Here is a 15,562-nt window from a genome sequence, read left to right as displayed (position 1 = left end):
ACCTTGGATCAAATGCTGCTTGAAGGATTGGATGAATACATTTGATATAGTTGTAGAATTAATTATTATTCTGAAAGCTCCTGAAATATCTATTAATGGTTCTAAGTTCTAACGCCAAGTAACTAAATCTCTTATTTATTGCAATTTATTGAGGTCATTTTTGTTTTGTCTTGTTGATGAAATATAAAGATAGTATGAATGTAAACAGCTGAATATAAGCTTTCCAACTATCCCGGGTTAACAATCGGTAGCACTTCATCATCTGCTATTTCTTCAATAGTATGCTATGTATTTATTGAGCCTATTAGTTTAGTCTGTAGAGCATAAAGTTAAAAATGCCAAGGACATACTTTCAATCAGTCTCCAAGCCAATACTTGACGCTCCTTTAATGTTGAAAATAGATGTATTTTCTTCTGTATAATGTGTATGTCTATATTTCCTTTGAGGGGAAGCTGATAGAATGTTTAGATGAATCAATTGCATATAGGTGATGAATTGTTATTTATTGCTAAAACACATGGAAAAAACATTAATGGTTCTAAGTTCTAACACTAAGTATGAAAATCTCTTTTGTATTGTAATTTTTCTAAAGTCATATTAGTTTCTTCATGTTGATAATTTATATTTATAACTTCATGGTACACCTCTGAAATTAAGCTTTCCAAATCTCCCGGGTTAACTATCATTAGCACTTCTTCATATGCTGGACTTCCAGGAATTTGTGCAAAATGGCCTGTTAGCTCAGATGGTTAGATCGTGGTGCTAATGACGCCAAGGTCACAAGTCCGATCCCTGTACAGGCCAAGTTTAATTGTTTGTAAAAAGATACATTTTTCTTGTGTCTCATTTTTGACTGTTTATCACCTTGGATCAAAAGCTACTTGAAGGATTGGATGAATACATTTGATATAGTTGTAGAATTAATTATCATTCTGAAAGCTCCTGGAATATCTATAATTGGTTCTAAGTTCTAACGCCAAGTAACTAAATCTCTTATTTATTGCAATTTATTGAGGTCATTTTTGTTTTGTCTTGTTGATGAAATATAAAGATAGTATGAATGTAAACAGCTGAATATAAGCTTTCCAACTATCCCGGGTTAACAATCGGTAGCACTTCATCATCTGCTATTTCTTCAATAGTATGCTATATATTTATTGAGCCTCTTAGTTTAGTCTTTAGAGCATAAAGTTAACAATGCCAAGAACATACTTTCAATCAGTCTCTAAGCCAATACTTGATGCTCCTTTAATGTTGAAAATAGATGTATTTTCTTCAGTATCATTTGTATGTCTATATTTCCTTCGAGGGGAAGCTGACACAATGATTAGATGAATCAATTGCATATAGGTGATGAATTGTTATTTATTGCTAAAACACATGGAAAAAACATTAATGGCTCTAAGTTCTAACACTAAGTATGAAAATCTCTTTTGTATTGTAATTTTTCTAAAGTCATATTAGTTTCTTCATGTTGATATTATATATTTATAACTTCATGGTAAACCTCCGAAATTAAGCTTTCCAAATCTCCTGGGTTAACTATCATTAGCACTTCTTCATATGCTGGACTTCCAGGAATTTGTGCAGACCAGCCTGTTAGCTCAAATGGTTAGAGCGTGGTGCTAATAACGCCAAGGTCACAGGTTCGATCCCTGTACAGGCCAAGTTTAATTGTTTGAAAAAAGATTAATTTTTCTTGTGTCTCATTTTTGACTGTTTATCACCTTGGATCAAACGATGCTTGAAGGATTGGATGAATACATTTGATATAGTTGTAGAATTAATTATTATTCTGAAAGCTCCTGGAATATCTATTAATGGTTCTAAGTTCTAACACCAAGTAACTAAATCTCTTATTTATTGCAATTTATTGAGGTCATTTTTGTTTTGTCTTGTTGATGAAATATAAAAATAGTATGAATGTAAACAGCTGAATATAAGCTTTCCAACTATCCCAGGTTAACAATCGGTAGCACTTCATCATCTGCTATTTCTTCAATAGTATGCTATGTATTTATTGAGCCTATTAGTTTAGTCTGGAGAGCATAAAGTTAAAAATGCCAAGGACATACTTTCAATCAGTCTCCAAGCCAATACTTGATGCTCCTTTAATGTTGAAAATAGATGTATTTTCTTCTGTATCATGTGTATCTCTATATTTCCTTTGAGGGGAAGCTGATAGAATGATTAAATGAATCAATTGCATATAGGTGATGAATTGTTATTTATTGCTAAAACACACGGAAAAAACATTAATGGTTCTAAGTTCTAACACTAAGTATGAAAATCTCTTTTGTATTGTAATTTTTTTAAAGTCATATAAGTTTCTTCATGTTGATATTATATATTTATAACTTCATGGTAAACCTCTGAAGTTAAGCTTTCCAAATCTCCCGGGTTAACTATCATTAGCACTTCTTCATATGCTGGACTTCCAGTAATTTGTGCAAAATGGCCTGTTAGCTCAGATGGTTAGAGCGTGGTGCTAATAACGCCAAGGTCACAGGTTCGATCCCTGTACAAGCCAAGTTTAATTGTTTGTAAAAAGATTAATTTTTCTTGTGTCTCATTTTTGACTGTTTATCACCTTGGATCAAACGCTGCTTGAAGGATTGGATGAATACATTTGATATAGTTGTAGAATTAATTATTATTCTGAAAGCTCCTGAAATATCTATTAATGGTTCTAAGTTCTAACGCCAAGTAACTAAATCCCTTATTTATTGCAATTTATTGAGGTCATTTTTGTTTTGTCTTGTTGATGAAATATAAAGAGAGTATGAATGTAAACAGCTGAATATAAGCTTTCCAAATATCCCGGGTTAACAATCGGTAGCACTTCATCATCTGCTATTTCTTCAATAGTATGCTATGTATTTATTGAGCCTATTAGTTTAGTCTGGAGAGCATAAAGTTAAAAATGCCAAGGACATACTTTCAATCAGTCTCCAAGCCAATACTTGATGCTCCTTTAATGTTGAAAATAGATGTATTTTCTTCTGTATAATGTGTATGTCTATATTTCCTTTGAGGGGAAGCTAATAGAATGATTAGATCAATCAATTGCATATAGGTGATGAATTGTTATTTATTGCTAAAACACATGGAAAAAAACATTAATGGCTCTAAGTTCTAACACTAAGTATGAAAATCTCTTTTGTATTGTAATTTTTCTAAAGTCATATTAGTTTCTTCATGTTGATAATTTATATTTATAACTTCATGGTACACCTCTGAAATTAAGCTTTCCAAATCTCCCGGGTTAACTATCATTAGCACTTCTTCATATGCTCGACTTCCAGGTATTTGTGCAAAATGGCCTGTTAGCTCAGATGGTTGTTATTTATTGCTAAAACACATGGAAGAAACATTAATGGTTCTAAGTTCTAACACTAAGTATGAAAATCTCTTTTGTATTGTAATTTTTTAAAGTCATATTAGTTTCTTCATGTTGATATTATATAAGTATAACTTCATGGTAAACCTCTGAAATTAAGCTTTCCAAATCTCCCGGGTTAACTATCATTAGCACTTCTTCAAATGCTGGACTTCCAGGAATTTGTGCAAAACGGCCTGTTAGCTCAGATGGTTAGAGCGTGGTGCTAATAACGCCAAGGTCACAGGTCCGATCCCTGTACAGGCCAAGTTTAATTGTTTGTAAAAAGATACATTTTTCTTGTGTCTCATTTTTGACTGTTTATCACCTTGGATCAAAAGCTACTTGAAGGATTGGATGAATACATTTGATATAGTTGTAGAATTAATTATCATTCTGAAAGCTCCTGGAATATCTATAATTGGTTCTAAGTTCTAACGCCAAGTAACTAAATATCTTATTTATTGCAATTTATTGAGGTCATTTTTGTTTTGTCTTGTTGATGAAATATAAAGATAGTATGAATGTAAACAGCTGAATATAAGCTTTCCAACTATCCCGGGTTAACAATCAGTAGCACTTCATCATCTGCTATTTCTTCAATAGTATGCTATGTATTTATTGAGCCTATTAGTTTAGTCTGGAGAGCATAAAGTTAAAAATGCCAAGGACATACTTTCAATCAGTCTCCAAGCCAATACTTGATGCTCCTTTAATGTTGAAAATAGATGTATTTTCTTCTGTATAATGTGTATGTCTATATTTCCTTTGAGGGGAAGCTAATAGAATGATTAGATGAATCAATTGCATATAGGTGATGGATTGTTATTTATTGCTAAAACACATGGAAAAAACATTAATGGTTCTAAGTTCTAACACTAAGTATGAAAATCTCTTTTGTATTGTAATTTTTTTAAAGTCATATAAGTTTCTTCATGTTGATATTATATATTTATAACTTCATGGTAAACCTCTGAAGTTAAGCTTTCCAAATCTCCCGGGTTAACTATCATTAGCACTTCTTCATATGCTGGACTTCCAGTAATTTGTGCAAAATGGCCTGTTAGCTCAGATGGTTAGAGCGTGGTGCTAATAACGCCAAGGTCACAGGTTCGATCCCTGTACAGGCCAAGTTTAATTGTTTGTAAAAAGATAAATGTTTCTTGTGTCTCATTTTTGACTGTTTATCACCTTGGATCAAATGCTGCTTGAAGGATTGGATGAATACATTTGATATAGTTGTAGAATTAATTATTATTCTGAAAGCTCCTGAAATATCTATTAATGGTTCTAAGTTCTAACGCCAAGTAACTAAATCTCTTATTTATTGCAATTTATTGAGGTCATTTTTGTTTTGTCTTGTTGATGAAATATAAAGATAGTATGAATGTAAACAGCTGAATATAAGCTTTCCAACTATCCCGGGTTAACAATCGGTAGCACTTCATCATCTGCTATTTCTTCAATAGTATGCTATGTATTTATTGAGCCTATTAGTTTAGTCTGTAGAGCATAAAGTTAAAAATGCCAAGGACATACTTTCAATCAGTCTCCAAGCCAATACTTGATGCTCCTTTAATGTTGAAAATAGATGTATTTTCTTCTGTATAATGTGTATGTCTATATTTCCTTTGAGGGGAAGCTGATAGAATGTTTAGATGAATCAATTGCATATAGGTGATGAATTGTTATTTATTGCTAAAACACATGGAAAAAACATTAATGGTTCTAAGTTCTCACACTAAGTATGAAAATCTCTTTTGTATTGTAATTTTTCTGAAGTCATATTAGTTTCTTCATGTTGATATTATATATTTATAACTTCATGGTAAACCTCTGAAATTAAGCTTTCCAAATCTCCCGGGTTAACTATCATTAGCACTTCTTCATATGCTGGACTTCCAGTCATTTGTGCAAAATGGCCTGTTAGCTCAGATGGTTAGAGCGTGGTGCTAATAACGCCAAGGTCACAGGTTCGATCCCTGTACAGGCCAAGTTTAATTGTTTGTAAAAAGATAAATGTTTCTTGTGTCTCATTTTTGACTGTTTATCACCTTGGATCAAACGCTGCTTAAAGGATTGGATGAATACATTTGATATAGTTGTAGAATTAATTATTATTCTGAAAGCTCCTGAAATATCTATTAATGGTTCTAAGTTCTAACGCCAAGTAACTAAATCTCTTATTTATTGCAATTTATTGAGGTCATTTTTGTTTTGTCTTGTTGATGAAATATAAATATAGTATGAATGTAAACAGCTGAATATAAGCTTTCCAACTATCCCGGGTTAACAATCGGTAGCACTTCATCATCTGCTATTTCTTCAATAGTATGCTATATATTTATTGAGCCTATTAGTTTAGTCTTTAGAGCATAAAGTTAACAATGCCAAGAACATACTTTCAATCAGTCTCTAAGCCAATACTTGATGCTTCTTTAATGTTGAAAATAGATGTATTTTCCTCAGTATCATTTGTATGTCTATATTTCCTTCGGGGGGGAAGCTGACACAATGATTAGATGAATCAATTGCATATAGGTGATGAATTGTTATTTATTGCTAAAACACATGGAAAAAACATTAATGGCTCTAAGTTCTAACACTAAGTATGAAAATCTCTTTTGTATTGTAATTTTTCTAAAGTCATATTAGTTTCTTCATGTTGATATTATATATTTATAACTTCATGGTAAACCTCCGAAATTAAGCTTTCAAATCTCCCGGGTTAACTATCATTAGCACTTCTTCATATGCTGGACTTCCAGGGATTTGTGCAGACCGGCCGGTTAGCTCAGATGGTTAGAGCGTGGTGCTAATAACGCCAAGGTCACAGGTTCGATCCCTGTACAGGCCAAGTTTAATTGTTTGAAAAAAGATTAATTTTTCTTGTGTCTCTTTTTTGACTGTTTATCACCTTGGATCAAACGCTGCTTGAAGGATTGGATGAATACATTTGATATAGTTGTAGAATTAATTATTATTCTGAAAGCTCCTGAAATATCTATTAATGGTTCTAAGTTCTAACGCCAAGTAACTAAATCTCTTATTTATTGCAATTTATTGAGGTCATTTTTGTTTTGTCTTGTTGATGAAATATAAAGATAGTATGAATGTAAACAGCTGAATATAAGCTTTCCAACCATCCTGGGTTAACAATCGGTAGAACTTCATCATATGCTATTTCTTCAATAGTATGCTATGTATTTATTGAGCCTATTAGTTTAGTCTGTAGAGCATAAAGTTAAAAATGCCAAGAACATACTTTCAATCAGTCTCCAAGCCAATACTTGATGCTCCTTTAATGTTGAAAATAGATGTATGTTCTTCTCCATAATGTGTATGTCTATATTTCCTTTGAGGGGAAGCTGATAGAATGATTAGATGAATCAATTGCATATAGGTGATGAATTGTTATTTATTGCTAAAACACATGGAAAAAACATTAATGGTTCTAAGTTCTAACACTAAGTATGAAAATCTCTTTTGTATTGTAATTTTTCTAAAGTCATATTAGTTTCTTCATGTTGATAATTTATATTTATAACTTCATGGTACACCTCTGAAATTAAGCTTTCCAAATCTCCCGGGTTAACTATCATTAGCAATTCTTCATATGCTGGACTTCCAGGAGTTTGTGCAAAACGGCCTGTTAGCTCAGATGGTTAGAGCGTGGTGCTAATAACGCCAAGGTCACAGGTTCTATCCCTGTACAGGCCAAGTTTAATTGTTTGTAAAAAGATTAATTTTTCTTGTGTCTCATTTTTGACTGTTTATCACCTTGGATCAAATGCTGCTTGAAGGATTGGATGAATACATTTGATATAGTTGTAGAATTAATTATTATTCTGAAAGCTCCTGGAATATCTATTAATGGTTCTAAGTTCTAACGCCAAGTAACTAAATCTCTTATTTATTGCAATTTATTGAGGTCATTTTTGTTTTGTCTTGTTGATGAAATATAAAGATAGTATGAATGTAAACAGCTGAATATAAGCTTTCCAACTATCCCAGGTTAACAATCGGTAGCACTTCATCATCTGCTATTTCTTCAATAGTATGCTATATATTTATTGAGCCTATTAATTTAGTCTTTAGAGCATAAAGTTAACAATGCCCAGAACATACTTTCAATCAGTCTCTAAGGCAATACTTGATGCTCCTTTAATGTTGAAAATAGATGTATTTTCTTCAGTATCATTTGTATGTCTATATTTCCTTCGAGGGGAAGCTGACACAATGATTAGATGAATCAATTGCATATAGGTGATGAATTGTTATTTTTTGCTAAAACACATGGAAAAAACATTAATGGCTCTAAGTTCTAACACTAAGTATGAAAATCTCTTTTGTATTGTAATTTTTCTAAAGTCATATTAGTTTCTTCATGTTGATATTATATATTTATAACTTCATGGTAAACCTCCGAAATTAAGCTTTCCAAATCTCCTGGGTTAACTATCATTAGCACTTCTTCATATGCTGGACTTCCAGGAATTTGTGCAGACCAGCCTGTTAGCTCAAATGGTTAGAGCGTGGTGCTAATAACGCCAAGGTCACAGGTTCGATCCCTGTACAGGCCAAGTTTAATTGTTTGAAAAAAGATTAATTTTTCTTGTGTCTCATTTTTGACTGTTTATCACCTTGGATCAAACGATTCTTGAAGGATTGGATGAATACATTTGATATAGTTGTAGAATTAATTATTATTCTGAAAGCTCCTGGAATATCTATTAATGGTTCTAAGTTCTAACACCAAGTAACTAAATCTCTTATTTATTGCAATTTATTGAGGTCATTTTTGTTTTGTCTTGTTGATGAAATATAAAAATAGTATGAATGTAAACAGCTGAATATAAGCTTTCCAACTATCCCAGGTTAACAATCGGTAGCACTTCATCATCTGCTATTTCTTCAATAGTATGCTATGTATTTATTGAGCCTATTAGTTTAGTCTGGAGAGCATAAAGTTAAAAATGCCAAGGACATACTTTCAATCAGTCTCCAAGCCAATACTTGATGCTCCTTTAATGTTGAAAATAGATGTATTTTCTTCTGTATCATGTGTATCTCTATATTTCCTTTGAGGGGAAGCTGATAGAATGATTAAATGAATCAATTGCATATAGGTGATGAATTGTTATTTATTGCTAAAACACACGGAAAAAACATTAATGGTTCTAAGTTCTAACACTAAGTATGAAAATCTCTTTTGTATTGTAATTTTTTTAAAGTCATATAAGTTTCTTCATGTTGATATTATATATTTATAACTTCATGGTAAACCTCTGAAGTTAAGCTTTCCAAATCTCCCGGGTTAACTATCATTAGCACTTCTTCATATGCTGGACTTCCAGTAATTTGTGCAAAATGGCCTGTTAGCTCAGATGGTTAGAGCGTGGTGCTAATAACGCCAAGGTCACAGGTTCGATCCCTGTACAAGCCAAGTTTAATTGTTTGTAAAAAGATTAATTTTTCTTGTGTCTCATTTTTGACTGTTTATCACCTTGGATCAAACGCTGCTTGAAGGATTGGATGAATACATTTGATATAGTTGTAGAATTAATTATTATTCTGAAAGCTCCTGAAATATCTATTAATGGTTCTAAGTTCTAACGCCAAGTAACTAAATCCCTTATTTATTGCAATTTATTGAGGTCATTTTTGTTTTGTCTTGTTGATGAAATATAAAGAGAGTATGAATGTAAACAGCTGAATATAAGCTTTCCAAATATCCCGGGTTAACAATCGGTAGCACTTCATCATCTGCTATTTCTTCAATAGTATGCTATGTATTTATTGAGCCTATTAGTTTAGTCTGGAGAGCATAAAGTTAAAAATGCCAAGGACATACTTTCAATCAGTCTCCAAGCCAATACTTGATGCTCCTTTAATGTTGAAAATAGATGTATTTTCTTCTGTATAATGTGTATGTCTATATTTCCTTTGAGGGGAAGCTAATAGAATGATTAGATCAATCAATTGCATATAGGTGATGAATTGTTATTTATTGCTAAAACACATGGAAAAAAACATTAATGGCTCTAAGTTCTAACACTAAGTATGAAAATCTCTTTTGTATTGTAATTTTTCTAAAGTCATATTAGTTTCTTCATGTTGATAATTTATATTTATAACTTCATGGTACACCTCTGAAATTAAGCTTTCCAAATCTCCCGGGTTAACTATCATTAGCACTTCTTCATATGCTCGACTTCCAGGTATTTGTGCAAAATGGCCTGTTAGCTCAGATGGTTGTTATTTATTGCTAAAACACATGGAAGAAACATTAATGGTTCTAAGTTCTAACACTAAGTATGAAAATCTCTTTTGTATTGTAATTTTTTAAAGTCATATTAGTTTCTTCATGTTGATATTATATAAGTATAACTTCATGGTAAACCTCTGAAATTAAGCTTTCCAAATCTCCCGGGTTAACTATCATTAGCACTTCTTCAAATGCTGGACTTCCAGGAATTTGTGCAAAACGGCCTGTTAGCTCAGATGGTTAGAGCGTGGTGCTAATAACGCCAAGGTCACAGGTCCGATCCCTGTACAGGCCAAGTTTAATTGTTTGTAAAAAGATACATTTTTCTTGTGTCTCATTTTTGACTGTTTATCACCTTGGATCAAAAGCTACTTGAAGGATTGGATGAATACATTTGATATAGTTGTAGAATTAATTATCATTCTGAAAGCTCCTGGAATATCTATAATTGGTTCTAAGTTCTAACGCCAAGTAACTAAATATCTTATTTATTGCAATTTATTGAGGTCATTTTTGTTTTGTCTTGTTGATGAAATATAAAGATAGTATGAATGTAAACAGCTGAATATAAGCTTTCCAACTATCCCGGGTTAACAATCAGTAGCACTTCATCATCTGCTATTTCTTCAATAGTATGCTATGTATTTATTGAGCCTATTAGTTTAGTCTGGAGAGCATAAAGTTAAAAATGCCAAGGACATACTTTCAATCAGTCTCCAAGCCAATACTTGATGCTCCTTTAATGTTGAAAATAGATGTATTTTCTTCTGTATAATGTGTATGTCTATATTTCCTTTGAGGGGAAGCTAATAGAATGATTAGATGAATCAATTGCATATAGGTGATGGATTGTTATTTATTGCTAAAACACATGGAAAAAACATTAATGGTTCTAAGTTCTAACACTAAGTATGAAAATCTCTTTTGTATTGTAATTTTTTTAAAGTCATATAAGTTTCTTCATGTTGATATTATATATTTATAACTTCATGGTAAACCTCTGAAGTTAAGCTTTCCAAATCTCCCGGGTTAACTATCATTAGCACTTCTTCATATGCTGGACTTCCAGTAATTTGTGCAAAATGGCCTGTTAGCTCAGATGGTTAGAGCGTGGTGCTAATAACGCCAAGGTCACAGGTTCGATCCCTGTACAGGCCAAGTTTAATTGTTTGTAAAAAGATAAATGTTTCTTGTGTCTCATTTTTGACTGTTTATCACCTTGGATCAAATGCTGCTTGAAGGATTGGATGAATACATTTGATATAGTTGTAGAATTAATTATTATTCTGAAAGCTCCTGAAATATCTATTAATGGTTCTAAGTTCTAACGCCAAGTAACTAAATCTCTTATTTATTGCAATTTATTGAGGTCATTTTTGTTTTGTCTTGTTGATGAAATATAAAGATAGTATGAATGTAAACAGCTGAATATAAGCTTTCCAACTATCCCGGGTTAACAATCGGTAGCACTTCATCATCTGCTATTTCTTCAATAGTATGCTATGTATTTATTGAGCCTATTAGTTTAGTCTGTAGAGCATAAAGTTAAAAATGCCAAGGACATACTTTCAATCAGTCTCCAAGCCAATACTTGATGCTCCTTTAATGTTGAAAATAGATGTATTTTCTTCTGTATAATGTGTATGTCTATATTTCCTTTGAGGGGAAGCTGATAGAATGTTTAGATGAATCAATTGCATATAGGTGATGAATTGTTATTTATTGCTAAAACACATGGAAAAAACATTAATGGTTCTAAGTTCTCACACTAAGTATGAAAATCTCTTTTGTATTGTAATTTTTCTAAAGTCATATTAGTTTCTTCATGTTGATATTATATATTTATAACTTCATGGTAAACCTCTGAAATTAAGCTTTCCAAATCTCCCGGGTTAACTATCATTAGCACTTCTTCATATGCTGGACTTCCAGTCATTTGTGCAAAATGGCCTGTTAGCTCAGATGGTTAGAGCGTGGTGCTAATAACGCCAAGGTCACAGGTTCGATCCCTGTACAGGCCAAGTTTAATTGTTTGTAAAAAGATAAATGTTTCTTGTGTCTCATTTTTGACTGTTTATCACCTTGGATCAAACGCTGCTTAAAGGATTGGATGAATACATTTGATATAGTTGTAGAATTAATTATTATTCTGAAAGCTCCTGAAATATCTATTAATGGTTCTAAGTTCTAACGCCAAGTAACTAAATCTCTTATTTATTGCAATTTATTGAGGTCATTTTTGTTTTGTCTTGTTGATGAAATATAAATATAGTATGAATGTAAACAGCTGAATATAAGCTTTCCAACTATCCCGGGTTAACAATCGGTAGCACTTCATCATCTGCTATTTCTTCAATAGTATGCTATATATTTATTGAGCCTATTAGTTTAGTCTTTAGAGCATAAAGTTAACAATGCCAAGAACATACTTTCAATCAGTCTCTAAGCCAATACTTGATGCTTCTTTAATGTTGAAAATAGATGTATTTTCCTCAGTATCATTTGTATGTCTATATTTCCTTCGGGGGGGAAGCTGACACAATGATTAGATGAATCAATTGCATATAGGTGATGAATTGTTATTTATTGCTAAAACACATGGAAAAAACATTAATGGCTCTAAGTTCTAACACTAAGTATGAAAATCTCTTTTGTATTGTAATTTTTCTAAAGTCATATTAGTTTCTTCATGTTGATATTATATATTTATAACTTCATGGTAAACCTCCGAAATTAAGCTTTCAAATCTCCCGGGTTAACTATCATTAGCACTTCTTCATATGCTGGACTTCCAGGGATTTGTGCAGACCGGCCTGTTAGCTCAGATGGTTAGAGCGTGGTGCTAATAACGCCAAGGTCACAGGTTCGATCCCTGTACAGGCCAAGTTTAATTGTTTGAAAAAAGATTAATTTTTCTTGTGTCTCTTTTTTGACTGTTTATCACCTTGGATCAAACGCTGCTTGAAGGATTGGATGAATACATTTGATATAGTTGTAGAATTAATTATTATTCTGAAAGCTCCTGAAATATCTATTAATGGTTCTAAGTTCTAACGCCAAGTAACTAAATCTCTTATTTATTGCAATTTATTGAGGTCATTTTTGTTTTGTCTTGTTGATGAAATATAAAGATAGTATGAATGTAAACAGCTGAATATAAGCTTTCCAACCATCCTGGGTTAACAATCGGTAGAACTTCATCATATGCTATTTCTTCAATAGTATGCTATGTATTTATTGAGCCTATTAGTTTAGTCTGTAGAGCATAAAGTTAAAAATGCCAAGAACATACTTTCAATCAGTCTCCAAGCCAATACTTGATGCTCCTTTAATGTTGAAAATAGATGTATGTTCTTCTCCATAATGTGTATGTCTATATTTCCTTTGAGGGGAAGCTGATAGAATGATTAGATGAATCAATTGCATATAGGTGATGAATTGTTATTTATTGCTAAAACACATGGAAAAAACATTAATGGTTCTAAGTTCTAACACTAAGTATGAAAATCTCTTTTGTATTGTAATTTTTCTAAAGTCATATTAGTTTCTTCATGTTGATAATTTATATTTATAACTTCATGGTACACCTCTGAAATTAAGCTTTCCAAATCTCCCGGGTTAACTATCATTAGCAATTCTTCATATGCTGGACTTCCAGGAGTTTGTGCAAAACGGCCTGTTAGCTCAGATGGTTAGAGCGTGGTGCTAATAACGCCAAGGTCACAGGTTCTATCCCTGTACAGGCCAAGTTTAATTGTTTGTAAAAAGATTAATTTTTCTTGTGTCTCATTTTTGACTGTTTATCACCTTGGATCAAATGCTGCTTGAAGGATTGGATGAATACATTTGATATAGTTGTAGAATTAATTATTATTCTGAAAGCTCCTGGAATATCTATTAATGGTTCTAAGTTCTAACGCCAAGTAACTAAATCTCTTATTTATTGCAATTTATTGAGGTCATTTTTGTTTTGTCTTGTTGATGAAATATAAAGATAGTATGAATGTAAACAGCTGAATATAAGCTTTCCAACTATCCCAGGTTAACAATCGGTAGCACTTCATCATCTGCTATTTCTTCAATAGTATGCTATATATTTATTGAGCCTATTAATTTAGTCTTTAGAGCATAAAGTTAACAATGCCCAGAACATACTTTCAATCAGTCTCTAAGGCAATACTTGATGCTCCTTTAATGTTGAAAATAGATGTATTTTCTTCAGTATCATTTGTATGTCTATATTTCCTTCGAGGGGAAGCTGACACAATGATTAGATGAATCAATTGCATATAGGTGATGAATTGTTATTTTTTGCTAAAACACATGGAAAAAACATTAATGGCTCTAAGTTCTAACACTAAGTATGAAAATCTCTTTTGTATTGTAATTTTTCTAAAGTCATATTAGTTTCTTCATGTTGATATTATATATTTATAACTTCATGGTAAACCTCCGAAATTAAGCTTTCCAAATCTCCCAGGTTAACTATCATTAGCACTTCTTCATATGCTGGACTTCCAGGAATTTGTGCAGACCGGCCTGTTAGCTCAGATGGTTAGAGCGTGGTGCTAATAACACCAAGGTCACAGGTTCGATTCCTGTACAGGCCAAGTTTAATTGTTTGAAAAAAGATTAATTTTTCTTGTGTCTCATTTTTGACTGTTTATCACCTTGGATCAAACGATGCTTGAAGGATTGGATGAATACATTTGATATAGTTGTAGAATTAATTATTATTCTGAAAGCTCCTGGAATATCTATTAATGGTTCCAAGTTCTAACACCAAGTAACTAAATCTCTTATTTATTTATTGCAATTTATTGAGGTCATTTTTGTTTTGTCTTGTTGATGAAATATAAAAATAGTATGAATGTAAACAGCTGAATATAAGCTTTCCAACTATCCCGGGTTAACAATCAGTAGCACTTCATCATCTGCTATTTCTTCAATAGTATGCTATATATTTATTGAGCCTATTAGTTTAGTCTTTAGAGCATAAAGTTAACAATGCCAAGAACATACTTTCAATCAGTCTCTAAGCCAATACTTGATGCTCCTTTAATGTTGAAAATAGATGTATTTTCTTCTGTATCATGTGTATCTCTATATTTCCTTTGAGGGGAAGCTGATAGAATGATTAAATGAATCAATTGCATATAGGTGATGAATTGTTATTTATTGCTAAAACACACGGAAAAAACATTAATGGTTCTAAGTTCTAACACTAAGTATGAAAATCTCTTTTGTATTGTAATTTTTTTAAAGTCATATAAGTTTCTTCATGTTGATATTATATATTTATAACTTCATGGTAAACCTCTGAAGTTAAGCTTTCCAAATCTCCCGGGTTAACTATCATTAGCACTTCTTCATATGCTGGACTTCCAGTAATTTGTGCAAAATGGCCTGTTAGCTCAGATGGTTAGAGCGTGGTGCTAATAACGCCAAGGTCACAGGTTCGATCCCTGTACAAGCCAAGTTTAATTGTTTGTAAAAAGATTAATTTTTCTTGTGTCTCATTTTTGACTGTTTATCACCTTGGATCAAACGCTGCTTGAAGGATTGGATGAATACATTTGATATAGTTGTAGAATTAATTATCATTCTGAAAGCTCCTGGAATATCTATTAATGGTTCTAAGTTCTAACGCCAAGTAACTAAATCTCTTATTTATTGCAATTTATTGAGGTCATTTTTGTTTTGTCTTGTTGATGAAATATAAAGATAGTATGAATGTAAACAGCTGAATATAAGCTTTCCAACTATCCCGGGTTAACAATCGGTAGCACTTCATCATCTGCTATTTCTTCAATAGTATGCTATGTATTTATTGAGCCTATTAGTTTAGTCTGTAGAGCATAAAGTTAAAAATGCCAAGGACATACTTTCAATCAGTCTCCAAGCCAATACTTGA

General features: G+C 32.1%; 5 non-coding genes across 5 annotated transcripts; all 5 read left to right on the top strand.

Moving 5' to 3' along the window:
- The first annotated feature begins 4,437 nt into the window (after positions 1-4,437).
- TRNAI-AAU (transfer RNA isoleucine (anticodon AAU)) lies at positions 4,438-4,511 on the top strand. The gene has a single exon. It is a non-coding gene; the product is annotated as a tRNA-Ile (tRNA).
- Positions 4,512-5,300: 789 nt separating this feature from the next.
- Positions 5,301-5,374, top strand: TRNAI-AAU (transfer RNA isoleucine (anticodon AAU)). Its single transcript has one exon. It is a non-coding gene; the product is annotated as a tRNA-Ile (tRNA).
- A 5,358-nt stretch (positions 5,375-10,732) lies between these two features.
- Positions 10,733-10,806, top strand: TRNAI-AAU (transfer RNA isoleucine (anticodon AAU)). The gene has a single exon. It is a non-coding gene; the product is annotated as a tRNA-Ile (tRNA).
- Positions 10,807-11,595: 789 nt separating this feature from the next.
- TRNAI-AAU (transfer RNA isoleucine (anticodon AAU)) lies at positions 11,596-11,669 on the top strand. The gene has a single exon. It is a non-coding gene; the product is annotated as a tRNA-Ile (tRNA).
- A 789-nt stretch (positions 11,670-12,458) lies between these two features.
- TRNAI-AAU (transfer RNA isoleucine (anticodon AAU)) lies at positions 12,459-12,532 on the top strand. Its single transcript has one exon. It is a non-coding gene; the product is annotated as a tRNA-Ile (tRNA).
- The last annotated feature ends 3,030 nt before the right edge of the window (positions 12,533-15,562 follow it).

The sequence above is a fragment of the Lissotriton vulgaris genome, chromosome 4_1 (genome assembly GCF_964263255.1).
Source record: "Lissotriton vulgaris chromosome 4_1, aLisVul1.2, whole genome shotgun sequence".
Classification (NCBI taxonomy): domain Eukaryota; kingdom Metazoa; phylum Chordata; class Amphibia; order Caudata; family Salamandridae; genus Lissotriton; species Lissotriton vulgaris.
The sequence above is the reverse complement of the archived record's forward strand: the minus strand, read 5'-3'. Positions and strand labels throughout refer to the sequence as shown.